Consider the following 14944-nt stretch of genomic DNA (forward strand, 5'->3'; position numbering starts at 1 on the left):
AATGCTCTGTTAAGAGAGGATGAGAGGGCTGGGTCTGTTCAGACTGGGGAAAAAAAAAAAAGATGACCATGGGGTAGGGAGGGCACCCAGTAGCAGCCAATACCTGTGAAGTAAAATGGCTGATTAAAGCTCCTTAAGATTTTTTATCTTTCTGAAACAATTGGGTAAGGCACTTTAATAGAGGTACACAACAGGAGGTCAAGAGGCAGGGGTCAAATTAAAATAGGGGAGGTTCTGACACAATCAAAGGAAAACCTTTTACATCAGGAAGAGGGCCAAGTGCTGTAACAGGCTCCCCAGAGAAGCTGTGTGGTCTCCATCCCTTTCCAAGGTTCCATGGGATAGACCTTGGTAACCCACTCAGAGCTCACAGCTGACCCTGCTCTGAGACTGAGGTTGGACTAGAGAGATCCTGAGGTCCCTTCCACGCTGAGTAACACTGTTACTCTATGCACTGCCTAGCTCAGTCCAACCTTCTGGCAACTTTGTGCCACAACCTGTCCTGCTTCACAGACGATTTAAGAGAAGCACATTATGCTTACCGGGAGGACAAGGCCTCTGTTCCCCTTTCATTCTTTTCCTGTGGGGAATTAAGACTAAATACAGTGTGAAGAGGCAACTCTGTTCAAGTTATTGTGGAGGCTTTACATGGGATTCATTGTATTACAAGAGTAACTGGTAAAACTATTGGCTTTGTACTCCTTTGGAAAACTTACCGAAGTACTATAGTTACAAACAATCCTCCAGGATCTAGTAGCTTTCCTTGTAGGTGAAAGTGAAGCAAGTCTAGTTTTCCTTATTAAAATGGATGAATACCACACTGCACAAGGAAAAAGCTTTGCACAAACTATTTTGAAATTGGCCTCGAAGTGACCACAAAACTCCCATGCAGTTACTTTTCCAGAATATTTATTCCAGAGCATAAGTTATTAATTCTTCCCCTTCCTTCACTGGAATAAAAGAGAAACCAGAGAAGGAGGGGTAGGATTTACACTTAGAGATGTATGGACAAAGCCTTGACCTCAAAAACACAGAGCCTGAATTTGAAACTCCCCCCGTGTTGAGCCTGTTTGTTGTAGGTCTGCAATAAACATTTAAACAAATATATTTATCACTTAAAGAGTTCAGGTTACAAAGCCTTTTAACAACCCTGTATTTAATTCCAGCAGTAGAAAAAAAAAAAGGCATAGGAGCACAGTACATCCCTGATCTCATAAGGACCTAGCTATCATCCAAGAATAAGAAATAGGCTACAGAATAAATACTGTAATACGTCTCTGATTGATAACTAAATGTTCCAAATTAAGCAAGCATACAAATGAAGTCATACCAAAACAGTAGTAGTGCAGAAACACTGGCTCATTCTGGGGCAGGGCAACCTTGCCCCACAAGACTGTCTAATTCAATGACTTGCGCTATTACTCATACCAAAGCTGGGACATTCCTCATTGTGTTGTGGAGCAGAATGAACACAAGCTTTCTGTGGTTCCAATGCTCTGCACAACTGCCAAAACTCATACTGGAAACTTCAATTTTGCAAATAAGATCCCACTTGCTTTCCAACATGTCAATGAATTATATGTAGGGATTTGCAATGATGGGGCACACCTCCTGCATGGATGCAAACACCTAGCTTTGCAATTCTGGGAGAAAAGCAAGACTGAATAAATCTTTAATCTGCTATTCAGTGATTTTTTTTTCCCCATAAGAGAATGTAAAATAGGTATGCCTGCCTTTTTCCTGCTTCTGACAAGTCCAAATATAGACTCAATAGATCAAACAAGTGTCATACTGGCATATGCCCTCAAGAAATCCTCCATCCAAGTGAGCAATTCCCTGCTTCCTCTCAGAAGAAACCACACACAAGTGTTAGTTTCAAAATTACATGGAAGTGTCAGTGTATTTGTAACCACATGTTGCTTGTGATAGCCTGAAACCTGGAAACCCCAGTTAGTTTACTACACAGTTCCTTCTGGTCAAGCTTGACTTACTCTGAATATCTTGCACTTGTCCTAGCACGATGGTGTCAGACTCTCTCAGCAAAACACCACAGAAAACACCTGAAAACTATTTTGTTGGAAAAACAAAGGCAAATGAGGCTTTAATTTACAGGCCAGCTTCTGTTCTCAGATGCACAGTCTAAAAGTCTGGGGTTGTTTCAGAGGGAGCTGGTTTTATCAGGAAGAAACAGAAGAGAGAGACTTGGAAATTACCTTCAAGTAACTTTTCTCAGACTTTCTTGTAGGAGGTCTGGATACCCTGATGCAAGCGTGCTGGCAATACCAGTCACACTTACTGCGGCATTACCAACATCACTAAAATAAGCTCAGACAGGAAGCATTTCCTAATGCTTTATTCTGTATGGGGTTTAGTCTTTAAGTATGAACTTTGTGCCATTCTGTTTCTGATTATAGCATAGTTACAAGGTAGAGTGACTCTTGTTTCTTATAGTTGCATAGTCAACATTTAGTTGTGCTCCTAACAAGACAGTTCTTTGAAAATAAAGGTCAGACAACGATTTTGCAGCAGCAATTATAGCATGCTTATCTCATTTTAATGTAACAACAGAACTACAAGGATCCTTATGATCTCAGCTTGCAAATACTGTAAGAGACAAAAAAAATGTTTTATAGCCAATTCTAATGACAAGCATATCCATTTTTTGCTTGAGGAAAGCTCAAGCTAAACCAAATTATAAATAGTTATTCAGTAGATCTCTACAAAAATATATATATGTACTGAAATCTTCCTGAAGAATTAAATTCCAGCACTAAAAAATAAAACTTTCAAAAATATACTTTAGTATTTCAAGGAAAATTCAAGGAGGATAAATTGTTACATTTCAGACACTATAAACAGCAAAAAGATAGCTTATTTAGGGTGGTGCTGTTTGTAGAGCAACAAGCAAACCTAGGGTCAAAAAGCCTGAAGTGAGAACATCAGAGATGATGGACTGAGAATACTTATTAATTAAAAAAAAAAAAAGGGCAGCGTTTACCAGCTGGCTGATGTTCCTTTTGACGTACAGGCTGACAGCAAGGAGAGCAGACCCTGACCAGCAATTTGGATCACTCCTTTACATTGCTACTTTATTTTGCCTGTACATGCCAAATCTCCAATTTGCAATGATAAGGCTGCGAAACCAGAGTTCTTTTTCCCAGTCTAAGACAACCTTATTACAGAACATAACAAAAGTGAGCACAATACACTAGGAGTCATTTCCATCATTTCTCTTTACTGTCTCTAGCAAATAACGTAGGAAAATGAGAAATCTTGTCCAAGTTTTTATTTGCTTCAAGCTTAACAAATGAGACCTAGACTATCACATTCATTATCTTAAAAAAGTAGACATAGAAATAAACATGAAAAAATTTTAGCCAATGCTTAAGATCACTTTTTCTATCAAAAGTAAGAATGCAAGATACCACAATCAAGAAAATAAAATCAGTAGACAGATTCCCTGGGCATAGGTCTTTGCCACAGGTATACATGGAACCAGACAAGTTTTTCTGCAATGGTTGGTCCAGACCGACCACATGCATCTATGTTCTGATAGCTACCAAAGTCACAATCTGTAGAAGATCAGAAATGAAGGAATGACCAAGGTTTATTTCACACTGATTAAACCTGTCTGCAATGCCTAATCGACTACTGACAAAAAAACATTTGACGAAGAAAGTTCTCAGAGATTACATGCACCGCCTTCTCACAGTGACTGTTTTTTCTCTTGTTCACCTGTTAAGTTCTGAAATTGGAAGAATCAGGCTTCTTTTCTGGCAAGTTATGGCCTCATTACAGTCATATCTATTGCACTTTTTCCTAAAAAGATGAATTCTTATACTTTCCATTACTTTTCAGCAAACAGTAATTCTAGTTAGCAAAGTAAATGATTTCTTTTTCCTTACTGCCTCTGTTAGATCTTGGACAGTCAGGCTCATCTCGTTAGCAATTCACACAGCAACAGGAAAGACACCAGAAGTCCATGGTGCCAGAAACTATACAGAAAATCTGTTTTCTTCCCAAAAACATGCTTGTGCTTTACAAAAGAACAGGTTAATCTGAAAGCCTTACACTGGAAAAGTTAAATGGGAACACGCAGAACAAGGATGATTACATTTATGCACGCAAGGTGTTGGCCAGCAAAAAAGTCTGAGGAATTTTAAATAGCCACCACCCTACCTCAGGTGATAAGGTAATCCTGGGGGGGGAGGGGGGAGGAAATCACTGGATACTTACAACTTCTGCAGAAGATTACACAGCTGTGCTTTCTTTATCCTTTTATATTCCCATTCCAATGTGTTTACTGAAAACACATACAAGAATGACAGTATTTGCTATTTACACTATTAGCTGCGTTTTGAAATAGTACATGTTCCTGGCATGGCAGTTAGCTTTTTGTGTCAACACTCAGATTTCTCTCCAGATGCCCTAATAATAACTACCTAATGCAATTAAAGGATATATGGTTGGGATAAAACAAGCAAAAAAAGGGACCCCTGAGTGTAATGCTCAAGTCCTGCATGAGGAAACAGTCATCCTTCTTGAATGTTATTAGACAACACTATCAGTATGCTTTGAGTAAGACACTAGTACATGCTTGCTAGTTTTCGCCATTGGTTAGACCATCTGTCTAATCCCTTTCTTCCTCCTCCAGGAATAAGACTTACCTGTTCAAGCTCACAAAGAGGCTACAAACATTTAATAAAGAAAATTGCACAGCAGATATTTAAAAAAAACTAAGAGAACACACAGTATGCAGGTGAACCAGGTATCCTCCTCTTTTGAAAGTGTAGGCAGAAGGCAGTAAGCAGAATCCCTGATGTAGCAGGAGATGATACTATGGCACACATGGAGCTTGACGGGAAGAAATACACTTACCTCCAGCATGTGCAGAATCCTTTGTCCACTAGTCAAGTGGTTAATAATGTCTAAAAATACCTCTTAATCCTTTACCTATCCAAAAGATTCAAGAGTCTACAGACACACCCTCCCACTTCTCTAGCACTGTGTGGCTCTGCAAAACACCACCTGAACTGTAGCACAGTCAGTGCTCAGTCAGAGTTACTAACCTCAGCTGGGTTGAGCTGACACGCATACAGTTATTCAGGTGTGCCAGCACTGCACTTCCCAAACTCTTGCAGCCACCAGAGGGAAATCAGCTCCTCCCAAGCATCCAAACTACTCAAGCCTCCAGATGCAGATCCCTGCATTCAGAATTCAGCTCAGGAGGATGACAGACTTGGAGGCTGGCTGGTTCAGGTCCAGCAGAGCTTAGCAGTAACAATCACAGGTGTGTCTTTAAATTTGTCACACGTAAATGCAAGAAGATGCCTTCTAGATCTGAGCGATCCTCAAAACAGTCTAGTTAAACCAGCATGATGCTTCAGGTCATTTCCTTCTCTGGCTCACTTGAAGCCCTGTTCTCATGCCAGGGAAGAGGGTGTTACCAGAAAAATATGTGTACAGTATTCTGTGAAGTTCAGTTTAAAAGCCAAAATACAGGAGCACTGAAACAGGAACAAAGTTGCATTTTCCCATGGTAACCTATCATTTGGAGGAAAAAAAACCTTCCAATAGAGTTTCATATGTAACTCATTTTGAAAACAACTCTAAGAAACAAAAAAACCTAACAAAAAACTTTATGCAATTGCCACAGTTTCCCAGTTCAAGGCTGTGCTAGCCCAAACACAAGCCCTACGAAAACCACCGTCTTGTGGATGTTAAACCCAGGACTGCATAAAACACTGGGAACAGCACATGGGCTGCTGGTACCTCAACTAGTGGAATCAGACCCATTGCCGTGGATAGAGAGCAAAAGTGCATACTACCTCTGAAGGAACACTGAGATCTGCTTCACAGTATAGTCCGAACCACTCTGCTTTAGCTTTGATACAGGACAAATTGCAATCCACCTAGCCTTTTTAAGTAAATACCTTTTGCTAACAAGGTATGCTTTGCCATGCTTGATATCCCGAAGTATGCTCCACCTTCAACTCTCAGGCTCTTAAAGCTTGGACTTAAGGGCACTTATAGCCTTAATGTAAGATAATGAGAGGTATGTGGCCTGTGTACCCTTTCAATTCCATATAAAGCTACAGATGAACAGGTGAAAAAAGTACTGCTACAAGGATGTAAACACTGAGATGCTTTGTATTCACTTATTATAAGGCTTGTTCTTAGTGAAATCAAATGATTGCGGGTTTTCTTACTAAGTAATAACAGGTAGATCTTACACTGGTCAGAACTTATGGAATAAGGTATTAAAAACCTCTTTGTCAGCTTTAAGACTTTGTAGCTGTAAGATCTGGACTGTTGACTCTCAAAGGCTTTTGAAAAGCAACACATCAGAAATCATCTTGGCAAGCTTGATGTATTTTAGAGTGGTCACTCTCTTTAAGGGCAAGCCTTAAGGAACTAGCACTGGTATACTCTGTGTCTTAACTGAAAGATTACTTTTGCCTAAATAATAGTATTATGACAAGAATGTGAACATTCAAGAGCATTTTATATCATCAAATCTGCTCTTTATGTGAATGCATTAGTCGAAGAATTGCTGTCATTAAGCAGTGAGAGCGCTAGCCTAAATCACTCGGAAGTTGCTAAAAACGACCCATTCAGCAGCACAGTAGGGCACAGCAACGGCAGGGTTTGGATATGCTCATGGAGCTTTTCAGCTCAACAGCAAAGCAATGTTACAATAGTGCTTTAAAGATACACCTCCTCAAATTCCCCCCAGAAAAAGGTGCAAAAAGGAAAAATAAGGATTCTCTCTAGACCAGAGCCCAGCCACTGGCAGTATGAACAGTTATGAGCAGGTGATCCTTCTCATCTTATTTAAATAATAATTTTTAAAATTATAAATCTTTTATCAGACCCCAGTCTTACGCTTACTTTGCAAAATTCACAAAATGCTATTATATCATTTTGTGAGCTCTTACACAACCAGAAACACGGTACGTTCCCTACGGGCCAAAACCCTGCATTCGTTCATGGCCAGATTCAGCATTTCAGGCTCATATGCATCTATTCAGGTCTAATTAAACTGATGAGAAGCTAACCTACAATCTGCAAAAATATCAATCTCTTGAACGTCTGATCTAAAACCTCTTTGGTGATGGTACAGAGATAAGCGAAATGCAAAAAGTTGACAAACAGCATAAATAATTACAAACCGTAATGCATTACGAACTTTTGCCCAAGTTTAAAAGTTTTCAAATGCAATCTTGCCTTGTTTTTGCTGTATGAAAATCCATATACAGAGAAGTGCTAAGATTTATTCTTATGTCCTTCAGATAGAGGTACCGAGAGAGTAGTTTCGGCAGAACACTTCAGTTTTCCTAGCATGCTCACAGTGGTTACTAAACGCATTACAACACCGTCCCCAAAGGAGAATCTGCACCAGCAATGGCCACCGCACGGGTTAACTGGCCTTCGGACCCCTGCACTCCTGCCCCCTGACGGCTTCGGGCCACAGCCCCGTAGCCCCTTCTCAACTTCGCGTCACGCTTCTTTGCCATCAAAACTTTTTCCCCAAAAGCCCCGTGAAGGAGGTGCAGCCCCGTGGAGCTCGACCAGGATGTTGCGAGCTATCGGCAAGCCGGCGCCCAGCCTCGGACACCCAGCTGCAAACCGGGCGCCGGGTAACCGTGGGGGCGGTTAAGAGTGGGAAAGCTGCTGCTCGGGTGCATTATTGTGCTTTAGCTCCGGGCTTCGCCTGCATTTAGAGCCCTGCGGGCTTTTTCTGTTTTGTTTTTCCGGGAGCCTGGAAGCCAGCCCCGGCTCCCCAGGGCGGCAGCCCCGCGCGCAAAACGAGCCCCCGGCCCCGGCCCCGGGCGCGGCGCAACGGCGCCACCTGGCGGCCGCGGCGGGGGGGAGCGGCAGCGGCCGGGCCCGCCCCGGCGAGCCGCGCTTTCCCCGCGGAAGCGCCGCCCCCGGCGTGGCGGGGAGGAAAGGGGAAAGAGCGCTCCCCCGGGCAGCCAGGGTCTTCACACGCCTCTCTTGTAGGGGGGAAATGCGGTTCCCTGCCTCTCCGCCTACCTGCCCGCGTGCGCCTTCTCTCCCCGCCCAAACAAAGGCCACACAAATACCTCTCCCCGCACCACTAAGGGCAGTTTTGTCTGCAGGCAGGAACCAGCAGCTCCCCATCATGCCTGCCCAAAGGACTTTGCAATAAAAGCCTGGGAGACTGTACCTGCCTGCTCACTCATAAGCGTTGACCATCCTTTACTCTCAACTCTCCCAAAACCTAGTCCATCCTCTCCAATAGCATGGCTTCTACAATGCAGCTGGAAAGAGGTGGTTCAACGTTAGCAGGCCAGCTAAGCATGTTTATTTTTCAGAAAGCCCTCCCATCCTCCCTCTTCCATTTTCTCTTTTAAAATCACTGCCATGTGCAGAAAAAAAAAATTACTATTCTTCTAAACTCAAGTACTGTGTGCAGTTTTGGGTGCCACAGTATATGAAGGATATAAAGCTACTAGAGAGCATCCAGAGAAGGGCCATGAAGTTGGGGAAGGGTTTAATGGGGAAGCTGAATGAGGAGCAGCAAAAGTCACTTGGTTTGTTCAGCCTGGAAAAGAGGAGACTAAGGGGAGGCCTCATCGCGGTCTGCAGCTTCCTCACAAGGGGAGGAGGAGGGGCAGGCGCTGATCTCTGGCAACCAGTGACAGGACCCAAGGGAATGGCAGGAAGATGGGCCTGGGGGGGTTTAGGCTGGATGTTAGGAAAAGGTTCTTCACCCAGACGGTGGTGGAGCCTTGGAACAGGCTCCCCAGGGAGGCAGTCCCAGCACCAAGTCTGACGCTATTCAAGAAGCTCTTGGCCAACACCCTCAGAGATATGGTGTGAATTTTGGGGCTGTCCTGTGCAGGGACAGGAGTTGGACTCGAACCTTGCGGGTCCCTTCCAACTCAGAACATTCTGTGATTCTGAACTTCTATTAGACTCATAAAGAATTGCCAGTATTGCTCTGCTGTGCTAATTATATATGCCATATCAAAACACAAGCTAGATTATTAGCAAGATATTTGCACTCCAGCCACAGTTAGTAGTAGCTTATATATTTTCATATAAAAAATTACTTATTTTTATTTAGTTTAGGTATTCCAACTCAGCTGAAGTCTACATGTATTTGCTTTGGTTTAATAACAAGATTACACCTTTACACCTGGTGTGCTTTGCACACCGAGGACCAGAACTTGACAGCTCAGCTTTTGGCCATCAATCACTGCATTCATATGGAGCTCCACTTCAAAGAAATGCAAGTTGTGAACCACCTCTGCTAGAGATATCCTGCATTGTGTCATTTCTCCATAAGTGACTAGGAGGAGACAAAGTGTAAGTAGACACAAAATGGGAAGCTAACGGTCCATTAGTGCCTTTATAAACCCATTCTTTTAATTTTAATGACTTGGTTTCCTCCTCTAATTTTTCCTCACATTCTGAGCTCTCTGGTTCAGTCACAGGCTACCTAAGGACTAGGACAATGACTGCTTCTCACTCAGCATACAGAGACAGGATTCCAATCTTAAATTTGGCCTCTCAGACCTTCTAGCCGTCACCAGTGGTGAATTTTCAGGCTTATTTACACAACTCTGAACCCCTTGATTTAGCATCAGGTAGGCCCAAACCTGTAACATAATGTAACCAGGCTGAGGCTATACATAGATAAAGTGCACAATAACCACAGGGATAAGGTCTGCCAGCCATAACACCGGTATTTGCTTCATAAGGTCTGACAATCCTGTCATTAAAGCACTAATTCTAATAAAGGGAAGCCAGGCACTAGTTATTTCTGCCTGATGGTGTCCCATGGTATTGTGGCAAATGATGACTTGAGTACAACAAAAAAGAAAAACTCAAGTTCTGTATATGTTAAAATTCCAACACATTTTAGTTGGTGCTAGCAGACTGGCAACAGTAATAAAACCAACAAAAGGAGAATCATTAATTACAAATGCTATGGTAGGCAATGCCATAAAAAGGAAACAAGCCTATGCTACTGTCCAGAAATAGTTTGAAAATAATTAAACTCACAGTTGCATATTTATCATTTAGTAAAAAGGTAATCCATGTGGCAAATGTGGCAATCCAACCTGCTAGGCATGCTGTATTACCTGCAAGTGATAATTACTAGCAAGGTGATTTCTGAATGTTTATTTGAATAAACTTCTGAAAGAGAAAAGAAAGTACAATATACCTCTAACTCAGCATGCTTGCCGTATTCCAGAATGCTCTCTGGACAAAGGGGGGAAAAACCCAAAACAAAGAGGCAGCATTTATTACAAGATTTGGTTCTAATAAGTCAGTACAGTAATTCTTCTCAAATCTAACATCAAACTGCCTGCTTGCGTTGATAGACCCTAGCAATCCTCTGAAGTTTTACATAAAGGAACAAAGTGGCATCCAATTATAGAATCAGGCTCTGCATGACTGTAACTGATGTTGACAATTCCCCAGGACTTCTCTTCAAATCCATTTGAGAAAAGATTGGCTGGACTAGGAACACAAGGAATCAGTCACAGGCAAAGCTAAATTTCATGCTTCTGTTGCTAGCAAGACTAAAACAAGCAACGACTGTTCCTCTAATAAGGAAGGTACAATAAATGCTATTGCACAGTTTCTTTATAATAAGTTAGATGTAGTCCTTAAATTTTTGGCCAGTTGCCAGTGCAATTCTTCATACAGAGTTCACCTACCAAGAAATCAGGACTGAGTTTTATCTGCTGTGACTTGTTACATATTGTTCTTTCTGTAATACATGAAGTAAATGTGGGCTTTCAGATTTGAGCAAGACCTGAAGAAGAGTGGAAAGAAGAAAATGCAACAGTAGAACAACTTCAGAAAGCGGGTCAATACTAATTAGATTATACTTAAAAACAAACAAACCAAACCTATACAAAAATCATGATGTTCAGATAACTAATTCTGCATTGTTTCCTTCCAAAGACCACTTCATTTAAATTCACTGCACCAAGTAAGGGAATAAAGATGGTTTGCATTCATTTTACGATTAACATGGCTGAATTGCATAATCTTGAGAGTCCTGCGCATGTATTTTAAGCATCATTAATAACTACACAGTTCCTCTCCCAAAACATGAGTCTCGAAACCACAATGTAACACCTTACATTTCCAGGTTGGCAAAAGCCCTAATTGCACTTCAAACTATACTGCTCATGCTAGGTTTTGAGTGTGTTTTAGAGGAGAGGAGAACTACAACATCAGTTTTTCCATGGAGGTATATATGATAATTACTCAGGGAAAGAAGAGAGATGGGTTTAATCTATTCATATGCAAGGAACATAATAAAGAGTTCTTACTCCTAAGCAAGAAGCCTGACTTAAAATGGAGGTATACAGTAAATACTGATGTTTTAACAAAAGCCTTAATTGAAAGCTACACCTAAGACAGTAAGAACTTGCTACAGGATGATCATTCTGTTCCTGTGAGGTATTTATCCTTTTTCCTATCCTCTTCTCTAGCAGTTCCCTAAGAAGGCTGAGCACTTATCTGAAAGAAAATTCTCTCCTAGAATAGATAAGATAGTATTCAATACTAGTAGATGAACGCCACTCTACAAGGAGTGGTATTTACCCTGTCACACAGCATTTCCTTCTGCCACAAACGCGGTAGTATTTACCATGAAGTATGGGAAACCAGAGGAGGGTGCTCTGGTTGATCCAGAATGGAGGAAGTATAGTGCCCTGGTTCTAGAGATGTAGACACCAGGAAAATTGCAACATAGCCACATAATCATAGATATAGCTTACATTAAAAATAGAAGTCACATGTAGAAAAACTCTCCCAGAACTATTTTTCTATTCAAATGCTTTGGTTTTGATACCTGTAAGGACTTTTTTTTTTCCCCTGTTCTTTTGAGTACAGTTTCACATACAGCTTTCTCCTCCCAGCCTATCACAGCAGTACAATAGCTTCCTTAGCAGAAAGGCAGAATAAGGAAGTGAACCACAGCTTCCCTATCCACAAGAACAAAAGTGGAGCTTGCACTCTGAGTTCCCATGAGAAAAAAATCCTTTCTTTTTTCACTCTATGATTTATGTACACAGCAGTGTCTACAGAAAGCAAAAGTTTGTGTCCTGCTGTTTCTCAGAAGAGAAATAAAACAACCACCTTGGTCACCACCTCACACCCAGGGCAGATGAAGCACTTCCCTCCCCTCAGACACACGGATCACTAACAGCACCTACATCGCTGAAAGCACCTGAGACACTTTGATCACTTCAGTGATGCCGGTCAGCCACCTCATTGACTCATGAACATGGGAAAACAGACTTAACTCAGTAGAAATAATTCTACCCTGATTATTTGTCCCAGCCTCAGGGAAAGTGCTACTAAGCCACAATAAGCCTCTTCTGGCCTAATACAGTTTGTAACGCTGCACAATAAATGCTGGTTGACCTTGGCATGGTAGACTATAAGTTATAGCTCTCGGAGACTGGCTTTACACAAAGGTCAGCTTTCCCTGCTACGGGGTGCAGCCCCTGGGAGAGAACGAGGAACAGAATTAAGTTGTTTTTCCATTTCAGTTCCACTTTTATTCCTGAGCACCATCAGATAGTAAACTGTCAAAGTACAGTAAGAACTCTGTAACAGTAATAGAGCTTTTAATAAAAATACCAGGTCTTTAAAATCAAAGTACTTAAAACAATTAACAAATTTATACAAGAGTATTACAGCCATTAAAATAGTAACTCATTTTCCATCACAATCAAAACACATGTTGTATGTTTTACAGGTATACTTTAACCTACACTACCCATTTAGCATAGAGTCATCTAAACAGCATATAAATACAACACCCACATTATTTTACTACCTCTCTTATTTTCTAAGTGGTATTGTGAAAAAGAAAAACCACCTTAAATAGATAACTTAATCTGCCTGATGAGAATAAAAGATACATGTGACAGAAGCCAAGGGCTTGATTTTCAGCTGTGCCTACTTAGAGAAGGGATAGTTTAGATTAGTTTAGTAAGAGGACATTGTTATTTATTTCAAATGGTAAGTTATTAGAAAAAGGTATTGTTATCTACTGTAAGGAGGTTAGAGGAGTTGTTTGTAAATTTGCTCTTTTCTTTTAGATGCTGAAAATCAAAAGCCCAGTTTTGAGGTTTTGTAGCTGAGGTGTTCTGTTATGTGTGCTCCTGTTAATAAAAGATGTAGCTTGTCTTCTTCTACCTGAAAGGTGTAGTTAGCTCAGAAGATGGAGGAAATTATGCTATGGTTGTACTTAAGAATACATTTGTAAGGCTTGTGTGGAAAAAAAGACAGTAATGCTCGCAGCTAATGTATTACTGGTCACCTTTCATACTATGCTGCTAGGTAGCCTTCCTGCTTGTCACTGATCAAGATGGATGCTCTGTCTCAAAGACTCACATAAATGAAAAAAAGTGGTTTAATGGCTTAGGAAAATAGAGCTATGCTAGAAAAATGAGCAAAGAAAGGGAAATACTAAGATTATCTAGGGGAAGAATTAATATTCAAGGTACAAAAAGATAAAAACTCATGTTATTTAGTTAACTTTGACTTTTCTATTGTTGCATTCAATCAGTTTGTGGCTTGTGTACTAAGTAAAAGAAATTGTTAGTACTTTCAGCTTAGATGCCTATAGTGACTTGATATGACTTTTATTGTAACATTCAGGGTTTTTTCTTAGTTTATTTTGTTTAAGCTGTCTGTGCATACTGTGTACTTGTCATGTTCTGTCATCTCTAAAACCTGAGACTGTCTGAAGTTGCAAGTAATGAAACTTTAAACCCTGAAGTTTATAGTAACCGGTGTGTTAAGAAGAGTACAAATTGGCTCAGAAAGCATATACCTCCCTGATGTAAAATACAGCACTTCACAGGAAAGTACTGACTTATCTTCAAAGACAGTACTATCTTTAACCTAATGGAATACTCCTGAACTCCATTACTTGGGAGATTATATGTGCTGGGAGTCTTGTGTTGTTTTTCCCTTTCTCTTCCAAATCTCAAAGAAAATACTGAAAGTGGGATGTAGGGCATAATTAATATTCCCACAGAGATATTTAGCTCATTGGAACACAGGAGAAGTTTGGAGGAACTAGCTTCATTAGAGCAAAAACTGATAACTGAACTTGAACTGTATTTAAAAAGGTATCAAACGTAATCTTGGTAATAAACCAGGACTATATAGCTTCATTTTTTTCAGTTGCCTCCTTTTGGAGTACAGCTACAAATATAATACGAATTATGTGGACAAAGTCGTTATGGAGTTTGAGCTTTGGATGCAGGCATTTTAAAAAGCAGTGTTACTCCCTTTTCACTGCGGATTTTACATGCACAGCTTCATTTAAAACATTGTCAATGTTTTCTTTTGTGCATTTTATTGTTCAGTTCAAGTTCATGCAGACTCAGTAAATCACTGAAAGGTTTTTGCCATCTCAGGTGGGTTTTCTTTGTTGTTGTTAATTGAAAATGGAAGTCCTCTGTTCCTGGATGCATCCTTGGAAAGAAGATGTATGCTTTGGAACACATAGGTAGAGATTAATAAGATGTGTATTCTATTCACCTTCATCTGGTCTTCTAATGTAACATAGTAAGTAAGCCTGGAGGAGTTATTACAGCCTGGCAGGGTTTATCACTGGGTGGTACATGGATTGAGCAGAAGAAATCATAGCCCAGCACAACAAAGAAATTGGAATATTCTGGGCAATAGCTATGCAACCTCCCAAATAAAATAAGAGGTCATCTTGCAAGTACTAATCTGCAGTAAAAACCTGTTGGAGCCTTCACCTGTTACATTATCATGTCTTATCCATTGAAGCTGAAAGGGTTCCCTGCAGAACAAATCCTGTGTGTATCTTCAATTCTTTTTCCATTAAAAAAAAAAAATCTCTCACTTCCCAGTACTTCTCTGGGATTACTGAGTGGGGTGGATGTGGGTATCTTTTGCTTGA

This window comes from Phalacrocorax aristotelis, chromosome 3 (assembly GCF_949628215.1).
Source record: "Phalacrocorax aristotelis chromosome 3, bGulAri2.1, whole genome shotgun sequence".
NCBI lineage: Eukaryota > Metazoa > Chordata > Aves > Suliformes > Phalacrocoracidae > Phalacrocorax > Phalacrocorax aristotelis.